A 10,538-nucleotide genomic window follows, 5' to 3' on the forward strand; every position below is an offset into this window, starting at 1 on the left:
GGTCGTGCTTTTTGTTTAGTTGTTTTGTTTTTGCCCAAAACTGATAAAAAGTTTGTCGACCTCTGGTAGAAAATTTTACCGAACCAAAAAACATGACTCAGATGACTTGTGGCATCCTGAGGAAAAAAAAATCGATGAATCCTTCCTTCAAAGGGATGTTTACAATCAATTGATCCGGTTGTGAGAGGTGAAACCAATGGGGGAGGCTTTCTCAACCCCTCATCCCAGGGATTTCCACTGGTTGAGCATTAGCATCCAGCTTTGATACCCAGTCAGCAGCATTATATCCAAAGTGACTGCTGGTTCATAAAGAGTATCACTTATCAGCCATTTAACATCATCATCCGGCTACCAACATCAACAGTTTCCAACACGCAAGGAAATTTTAGGCATTTTTTCAAACTTCTTTTATAATTTATGAAATTTAAAAAATATGCATTAGGAAACATTGTTAACCCACCGGCAGCCGAATAAGAGTACTTTGTACACACTTTGTATCGGAACTTTCATGAAACGCCAAAACACGCGACTTCCGAATGGTTAAATTGAGGAAAAAATGATTTTTAAAATAAATATTCAAACAAGATTTTAATTTTTTTAAACGTTTTGAAAAATATTTTGTGCATTACTATGTGGAAAAAACAATATTGTGTACAATTTTCTAAAAAATGAATAAACAAAGCAAAAGAAAAAAAATCAAACAACATTTTGAAAAAAAACTTTGAAAAATATTTTGAAAAATATTTTTAAAAATATTATGAATAATATTTTGAACAATATTTTGAACAAAATTTTGAACAATTTTGAACAATATTTTGAGCAATATTTGAACAATAATTTGAACAATATTTTCAACAATATTTTGAAACAATATTTTGAACAATATTTTGAACCATACTTTGAACAATAATTTAAAAAATATAAATTTTGGGAAAAATATTTTGAACAATATTTTGAACAATATTTTGAACAATATTTTGAACAATATTTTGAACAATATTTTGAACAATATTTTGAACAAAAATTTAAAAAAATTATCAATTTTTAAATAATATTTTAAACAATATTTTGAAAAAAAATGAATTAATTTTGAACAATATTTTGAACCATACTTCAAACAATAATCAAAAAAAAATTTTAGAAAAATATTATGAACAATAGTATGAACAATATTTGAAACAATTTTTTGAACAATATTTGAACAAAATTTTGAACAATATTTTGATAGTATAGTATTTTGAATAATATTTTGAACAATTCTGAACAATATTTTGAGCAACATTTGAACAATAATTTGAAAAATATTTTGAACAATTTTTTCATCAATATTTTGAAACAATATTATGAACAATATTTTGAATAATATTTTGAATCATACTTTGAACAACAATTAAAAAAAATCATCAATTTTTAAAACAATATTTTAACAAAAATTTTAATTAATTTTGAATAATATTTTGAACCATACTTTGAACAATAATTTAAAAAAAAAAAAACAATTTTTAGAACAGTATTTTGAACAATAGTATGAACAATATTTTAAACAATGTTTTGAACAATATTTGAACAAAATTTTGAACAATATTTTGAAAAATATTTTGATAGTATTTTGAACAGTATTTTGAACAATTTTTGATCAATATTTCGAACAAAATTTTATACAATATTTCATCAATATTTGGAAACAATACTTTAAACAATTTTTTGAAAAATATTTTGAACCATACTTTGAACAACAATTAAATTTTTAAAACAATATTTTAAACAAAATTTTGAATTCATTTTGAACAATATTTTGAAATATACTTTGAACAATAATAAAAAAAACAATTTTAAGAACAATATTTTGAACAATAGTATGAACAAAATTTTAAATAATGTTTTGAACAATATTTGAACAAAATTTTGAACAATATTTTGAAAAATATTTTGATAATATTTTGAACAATATTTTGAATAATTTTTTTTTCGAACAATATTTTGAACAAAATTTTGAACAATATTTTGAACAATATTTTCAATAATATTTTGAAACATTATTTTGAACAACATTTTGAATAATATTTTGAACCATACTATGAACAACAATTAAAAAAAAATCATCAATTTTTAAAACAATATTTTAACAAAATTTTGAATTAATTTTTAACAATATTTTGAACCATACCTTGAACAATCATATAAAAAAAAAACAATTTTTAGAACAAAATTTTGAACAATTCTGAACAATATTTTGAGCAATATTTGAACAATAATTTGAACAATATTTTGAACAATATTTTCAACAATATTTTGAAACAATATTTTGAACAATATTTTGAACCATACTTTGAACAAAAATTAAAAAAAAAAAATAAAATTTTGAATTAATTTCAAACAATATTTTGAACCATACTTCAAACAATAATTAAAAAAAAAAAACAATTTTTAGAAAAAATATTCTGAACAATAGTATCAACATTATTTTAAACAATTTTTTGAACAATATTTGAACAAAATTTTGAACAATATTTTGATAGTATTTTGAACAATATTTTGATAGTATTTTGAACAATATTTGAACAATTCTGAACAATATTTTGAGCAATATTTGAACAATAATTTGAACAATATTTTGAACAATATTTTCATCAATATTTTGAAACAATATTTTGAACAACATTTTGAATAATATTTTGAACCATACTTTGAACAACAATTAAAAAAAAATCATCAATTTTTAAAACAATATTTTTACAAAATTTTGAATTAATTTTTAACAATATTTTTAACCATAACTTGAACAATCATTTAAAAAAACAATTTTTAGAACAAAATTTTGAACAATAGAATGAACAATATTTTAAAAAATGTTTTGAACAATATTTGAACAAAATTTTGAAAAATATTTTGATAGTATTTTGAACAGTATTTTGAACATTCCCAAAAATGTGTGTTTATGGATGATCCCAGAACAATATTTTGAGCAATATTTTGAACAATATTTTGAACAGTATTTTGAAAAAAAAAAAAATTCAACAGTATTTTAAACCATACTTTGAACAATAATTTTAAAAATATTACAATTATTAGAACCATTTTTTTGAACAATTTTTTGAACAAAATTTTGAATTAATTTTGAACAATATTTTGAACAATAATTTGTCAATAATATTTTGAACAATATTTTGAACCATACTTTGAACAATAATTAAAAAGAAATATAAATTTTTGGAACAATATTTTGAACAAAATTTGGAACAATATTTTAAACAAAATTTTGAATTAATATTTTGAACAATATTTTTTTGGACAATATTTTGAACCATACTTTGAACAATAATTTAAAAAATATAAATTTTGGGAAAAATATTTTGAACAATATTTTGAACAATATTTTGAACAATATTTTGAACAATATTTTGAACAATATTTTGAACAATATTTTGAACAATATTTTGAACAATATTTTGAACAATATTTTGAACAATATTTTGAACAATATTTTGAACAATATTTTGAACAATATTTTGAACAATATTTTGGATAATATTTTGAACCATATTTTGAATAATATTTTGAACAATATTTTGAACAGTTTTAAACAATTTTTCGAACAATATTTTGAACAATAGTTTAAACATTTTTAAAAGACTTTCAAACATTTAACCCAATTTTTCTGAGTGCCCAGGACCATCGATAGCTAAACGCTCCGCTGTCACGGGATGATGATGGATCAAAGGACGCAAAAACCAAGAGTATTTTCCCCGTCCTTTTTTATTTTAATCCTTCCTCGTCCCTTAAGTTCCCCCGCCCTTCTGGAGAGCTTCATCGCTTCGTTAGATCATGTTTAGCTTGACTGGGTGTAAAATAAATTAGAAGCTACCCCCGGTTCGCCCCACGACACTCTTGGAAAACTGGAAAATCTTCCTCGCGCGCAAAGCGACAAACTCATCAAGGATCAAAAAGCATGGCCAGAAAACCAAAAGTCACTTTTGTCAACCCTCCCCCCTTCAACCTTTCGAGGTGGATGACGATGATGGTTGGTCAAAGTGGCAAAAGGTTAAATGTGGTGAAAAGTGACGATTACCCTTTTCTTTGAACTTCCGGATTTGCTCCGGTTTGGCGCGCTGTCGTGTCATTTTGTTCGAAGGACCGCGGAAAATTAAAGGGTGTGGATGCACAGGAAAAGGGTATTCATAATTATCCATAGAGTGGAAAGGTGTTTGATTTTGGGACCTAAATTGACCGGTAATTGCTGAAGTTTTTTTTTTAATTTTTTCATTTCATTTTTCTAAGTAATCAGCAAGCGTGCCTTGAATGTTGAATTTGCACTTGCTGACAAAAAACTACAATGTTTTCATAGCATTCACCATGTGTTGCACTACGAATGTGAGTCCAAACAAAGTGCAACGGCTGGCAACAGTATTTTCCCATTTCTGTTACATCGCCAGCACTGCATGAATTTAAATGATGCACAAATAATTTGAAGCTATTTGCACAATTCTCGTTTTTTTCAATCGTAATCGAAGTCGTTTCCTTTTCCCTGTTGCATCATGAATTTCAATTATTCTGCACCGAGCAACAGCAGGCAGGTCATCAGACATTGATCCTTGAGGGGGGTCGACCGACGAAACGATGAAGCAATTACCATTCGAAAAATGTTTTTGTTCGCTTTGTTTTACAACAAAAAAAAAAAGTTCTCAACTCAATCTTCAAACCAGTTACATTGGCTATTGAAAAGGCATAAAAAAGGAATCTTTATTGATTTGCCATCACCCAACCAGGAAAAGCTCCTTCAAAAGTTTTCCACTTTCCACCCAGCACGCAGTGGAAAACCAACATTATTTTTCTTTAATTAAAAATTACCAATTTTCTTTGATCACTCAATGAGCTCGGTTTTATTATCCTTCCCCCTCTCCACTTCCACTTTCACTTTTCAGAAGATGCTCCGTAAACTGTCTTCTGCAGGAACTCCCATCCTCCAACAGTGCAGTGTGTTTTTCCTCGATGAGTTTTCGTTCTTTTTAACTATGACTTCTTCTTTCTGCTACTCCCGCCACCGGCCACGAGTTTCTGTTTAGTCTGTCATGCTAATTTCTTCCAATACTTATCTCCACGCACCATCGTTAGCGTTCTTTCAAGAAAAAGTTGAACAGGGTTTTTTCTGCTTTGAAATTGTTTTTATATTGGTTTTGGGTTGTTACTAAGATTTTGTACTTGGAAAAATTTTCAATTTGTTTTTTTTTTATATTAATTATTTCTTCTTTTCTTTCACTTAAAAAGATTTGCAGTGTGTAAATTTTAAAAGGAAAAAAAAGAATATCTTCGATCTGCAATTTTATTAGTTTTTTCTGCAATCTTTTTATTTTAAAGAATAAACATTTTTACAAATCATAATAGAACATAGTTACAAGAACTATCGATTTAACGTTGTTTAAAGAAATTCGCAACTTTACACCTTTTCTTCTTTTCTTTTTTTATTTTTTATGCATGGTTAAGTTTTTCATCCAGCGCAGTGACTGGTCTAACTATTTAAATGAAAATTAATCTGTTAAATATTGAAATTCAAATAAGCATAAGCATAAGCATAGGTGCCCACCCGCAGTTGCTACTCCGTTATTGACCAGGACCTCCAGAAGTTACATCCACGAGCCGTGGAAGATAAGTGGGAGCTATCTTTCCTCGCTTCGCAACTTCTCAAAGGCCCCTATCATGCTGATCAATACCGGCGCCGGCCACGACCAGTGGTAGGGTCACGGGGAAGTGGATGGGAATGTTAGTCCGATACTTGAGTGATAGAGACCGCCCAATCGACTGCATCTCCGACAAAGTATCACATGAGTTTTGAGGGGGTTAGTAGATGGGTATGAGGTCAGGAGTCACGAGTGGCAGTGATGTGACCATGAGCATTTTGTTTATCGGTTGAAAATTTTAAATCTTAGGCAGCCGGCTGCGGAAAGATAGAAAATTGATTATTTAAAAAGTTTTTTTTTAATCAAACGCGTGCCAGCCGAGCAGTAGTGCTATGGGCTGGACTTATCAGTATATTTTTACTGTTTTTACAATTTAGATAACGCGAGCAAATTTCAAAAATAGTAAATAAATGACGCTTTACTCTTCATAAAATCGATAGTTTGATGAGTTAATACTAAAACTGCCAGTTGGAATAAATTTTTACGATCATTTAAGACGAAAATTATCGCGAAAAAACAGGACTGCGCGTTCCCAGAAGCACTGCACTTTTGATGTAATTATTCAATCATAATAACCACTCACCCAAGCACACAAACAGCGACACAAAAGAAATGAAAATAAGCATGCAAAAACACAAGACAACGCGTCCCCGTGGTCAGCGCACTAATGATGCCATTATTTAATTATAATAACCGCTCACCCAAGCACACAAACAGCGACACAAAAGCAGTTAAATATTGAAATTCAAATATAGAAAAACTGAATCTTAGTTCATAATAAATTTTGAAAACAATGTATACTTTTAAAATTTCTTTTTTTCCTTTCTACATCAAATTTGAGTTCTGTGATCAGTTAAGCCAAATTTGAAAGGTTTATTGACTATAAAATAATTACCAAATTCATTTTTTTTATACTTCATCACTGCGCTGAAAAGATGACACATCAAGACATTTAATTAAATTGTTTAAAGTAATGCTCACTTCCTTAAAAAAAAATTAAAAAAAATCAAAACTTTCAACTATTTGTTTTGCTGTAATTTAGAATTAGTTTTGGAAACTATCTGATCTTTTTAATCTTATATAATGTTCATTTTTTGAACCACAAAAATGAATCTGATTATTTTTTATTTTCAAGAGATATTCATTGCCAACATTTGTAATAAAAAAAAATATTTAAAACGAGATGTAACATTCTAATATTTCAATAACTTTCAATGTCGTGATCATTTAATTAGATTTTGGAAAAAAAAATCGAAGAAATGGTAATCTTTTTGGTCAACAACTTACAATTTCAAGATTACAGGTTAAAAAATCGAAAAATTGAAAAAAATATAAAAAAATACGAAAGCCTCTGTTCTCTAAAAAGATTTTCGTGTAACTTCAATGCTAATTTTGTTTCAAGTTTTCCCAAGTTTCTACCCTCACGCTATCAAATTTTATTAAAAATAAAAGCCATATAATATTGTCAAAACAATATTTTTATTTTTAAGCCAAACTTGTGCAATCAATTGTCAATAATGATTTTCATTATCACATTTTTTTTATCAAATATAGCTTTTTAAGATTTGTAACTTAGCTTGATCCTCGGGATCCTCAAATTGAAAAATGATGGTAAAATATAGGAAAGTAAATATTTGCATTTGTACATTGATTAACATTCTCCAATTTTCGTGACAGTAGCATCTGAAATAATGTTTTAAGGATTTTGTGATTGTTTTAGTTTCAAAATTTTGGAAATTATTTTTTAAAATTGTTTATTTTTATTTTTGGACGGTTTTGCCTCTGAGATACCGTAATAACACTTTAATCGTCTTTAGCTTATTCTCAAGGAAAGAGGATTCTGAAGGAAATCAATCAGAGCTGAGCTGAAGGTTATTTGTCGATTAACTTATTTTTCTCTGCCAAGTTAGACCAAAAGCGCTTTTCAAAATAGATATAAATTAAAAAATCCTCAATTTTGCATTCTTAAACGCACAATTTAGAAAAAAAGAGCAGATTTATTCATAAGTTAAATTAAGATATGGGTGATTCTCCGCCAACTCACACAGCAGTTGCCCCGACCCCTCTTCGATTTGCGTGAATCTTTGTCCTAAGGGGTAACTTTTGTCCCTGATCACGAATCCGAGGTCCGTTTTTTGATATCTCGTGACGGAGGGGCGGTACGACCCCTTCCATTTTTGAACATGCGAAAAAAGAGGTTTTTTTTGATAATTTGCAGCCTGAAATGGTGATGAGATAGAAATTTGGTGTCAAAGGGACTTTTATGCAAAATTAGACGCCCGATTCAAAACTTTTTTTCGTAAAATCGCGATAACTCGTAAACCCCTCAGCAAACCCCTTATATCTATATATCAAATTTTTGTAAATTGTCTGCTCTACAACTTTGTAGAGCATTGTTACCCTCTAAAAAATAACCCTGCAAAATTAGAAAAACACGAAATTTTAAAATGAAAAATTTTGTTCTAAATGAAAAAAATGACCCTTCTGGGTCAATGTTAATTCGAAAAGTACGTTAAATTTCCCATTAAATGACATGTTCCAATTTTTTTTACAGTCGAGTAACGGAAAATGGGAGAATTTTTAAAACTTTTTCAGTGTTTTTTTTTTCGATGAAAAATACGTTTTTTCGGAATTCTGAGTACGCCACCAAATCGGGCGTCTAATTTTACAAAAAAGTCCCTTTGACATCAAATTTCTATCTCATCACCGTTTCAGGCTGCAAATTATTGAAAAACACCTCTTTTTTCGCATGTTCAAAAATGGAAGGGGTCGTACCGCCCCTCCGTCAAAAGATATCAAAAAACGGACCTCGGATTCGTGATCAGGGACAAAAGTTACACCTTAGGACAAAGTTTCACGCAAATCGAAAAGGGGTCGGGGCAACTTTTCCCGATTTCGTGTGAGTTGGTAGAGAATTACCCATATGTTTTAAAAGAATCCTTTGTTCAAATGTTCAAATTTTCATAATTTTATACTGCTCAAGAAATTAGAAACAAAATTTAGGAAGCAATTACAAAATTGTTCACAAAATTTCTAGAACATTTTCTTCCATTTAATGAAACTAATAATTAGTTTACCTTATTATTATTCTTGCTTAAGAACATTGCCGGGGCACGCCATCATCAGCATACTCCTGCTTGAAGCAAATACTTATCAGTGCCCTCTCTTCCCAGTGAAAAGCCTCTTTCCCGGAAGGGCAGCCTCTCGCCGCTTGCAATGATTATTAATTCATTTCATTTTCCATTCAACAGACATTCACAATTTATTTCGCGCTCGGCTCTCATCATAAAGGAATATTCAATCCGGAATCGATTTTGTTTCCTGGCGGCGGCCTTCAAGGCGGTGGGAAAATTTCACAACACAACAGGGAGATGCGGGCGGAAAAAGTTTTTCCCGAGATTTCCCTTCACCCTGTCACCGCCACTGCCGCACCCTTCTACCAGTTGGAGTGGTTTCGCTGCAGACATTCTTGGGTAGTTTATTTATTCCGCTGAATCGAGCTTTATTGCACAGTGCACTATAAACTCGTTATTATTCGATTATTATCTTTTATTCAGTAGTTGCTACTCTGTTGCAAGGGAAAGTTTTATTTTTTTTTTTCGCGTGGAAGAGGAGGTTGGTAAGGGGGGTAGGAAAATTCGAACGAGCGAGAAAATGGTGGCGTTTCCGGTGTGTTCCGGTGTTTGCTTCGGCTGATTTGGCACGGATTTTCACTGGTGGGGTGCAATTCGAGGGCAAAAGAGCGCGTGCTTTTGCCAAACAACCAGCAGCCCGAGATGGATTGATTTGCATCAGGATGAAGTTTGGGCTACTTTGGAATTGTGATTAAATGATGATTGGAATAGAGTTTTCAGGCGTTATATTTATTTTTATTTGAACCAACTATTTAATAAAAATACAATATAGCATAACTGTCAAAAAATTAAATTTATCAAGGGTAATTCACAGCATAGAATTGATGATGCGTTGAATTTTGAAAATAAGAAATTATTAAATCTCAATTCTTGCTTTTTTTATGGTTTCAACAGCCCCATCAAATTTGAGTTTGTTTAAAAAAAAAATGTGGAAAAATGAAATAACCTTTGAGTTTAATACATTTAAGAACTCTTGGAAGAGTTAAAAAAAAGTTAATAAATTCAGGGATAAACATTTAATAAAAAATAAAAAAATAATCAAAGGCATAAATGAAAAATCTAAATTTCATGTAATTTATGTAAAATACGGATTGGATTTGAAAAAAAAATCATTTCCACAATTGAATGGATTGAAGCAATGAAGTAAGGATGTAATTAAGCAAAAACAAATATTATATTAACAGTCAACTATAATTCAAAACTGCTGATCCTAAAATCAATGTCTGTTATGGCAGTGATGTTACTTAATTTTTTTATAACTTTTATGTGTATCAAATTTTTTCAATCAATGACTTGATTTTTCATTATTTGACCATTGCTCGGCCTACTTTTGGAATTTTTTGATATTTTGGAAAATTTTCTCATTTTCTCTATGATTTCGCAAATTGACTTTTCGTTGATTTTTTGAATTTGGATGAAACTTTGTCCGTGTAATCCCTATCTATAAAGAAGCCGTTTTGCATCATTTGATTTTTCCATACATGTCTTCAAACAATTTTAGGGGCTGGTCATACAAAAAAAATGTAAGAAATTATGTGTCTTGAGAAAGAATTTTCTGCTCGATTTGATGTCTTCGGCAAAGCTGTAGGTGATGATTAGGACTTTTCCGAAAAAACTATTTGTCCGATTTATTTTTTTTATTATTTTAATTAAAATATTTAAAAAATAATAATTTGGTCCAACATATGAACCAAGGAAAATATCTTTTTTTAGACCTTTTTAAGTAAGG

Source organism: Culex quinquefasciatus, chromosome 2, assembly GCF_015732765.1.
Source record: "Culex quinquefasciatus strain JHB chromosome 2, VPISU_Cqui_1.0_pri_paternal, whole genome shotgun sequence".
NCBI classification, from domain to species: Eukaryota; Metazoa; Arthropoda; class Insecta; order Diptera; family Culicidae; genus Culex; species Culex quinquefasciatus.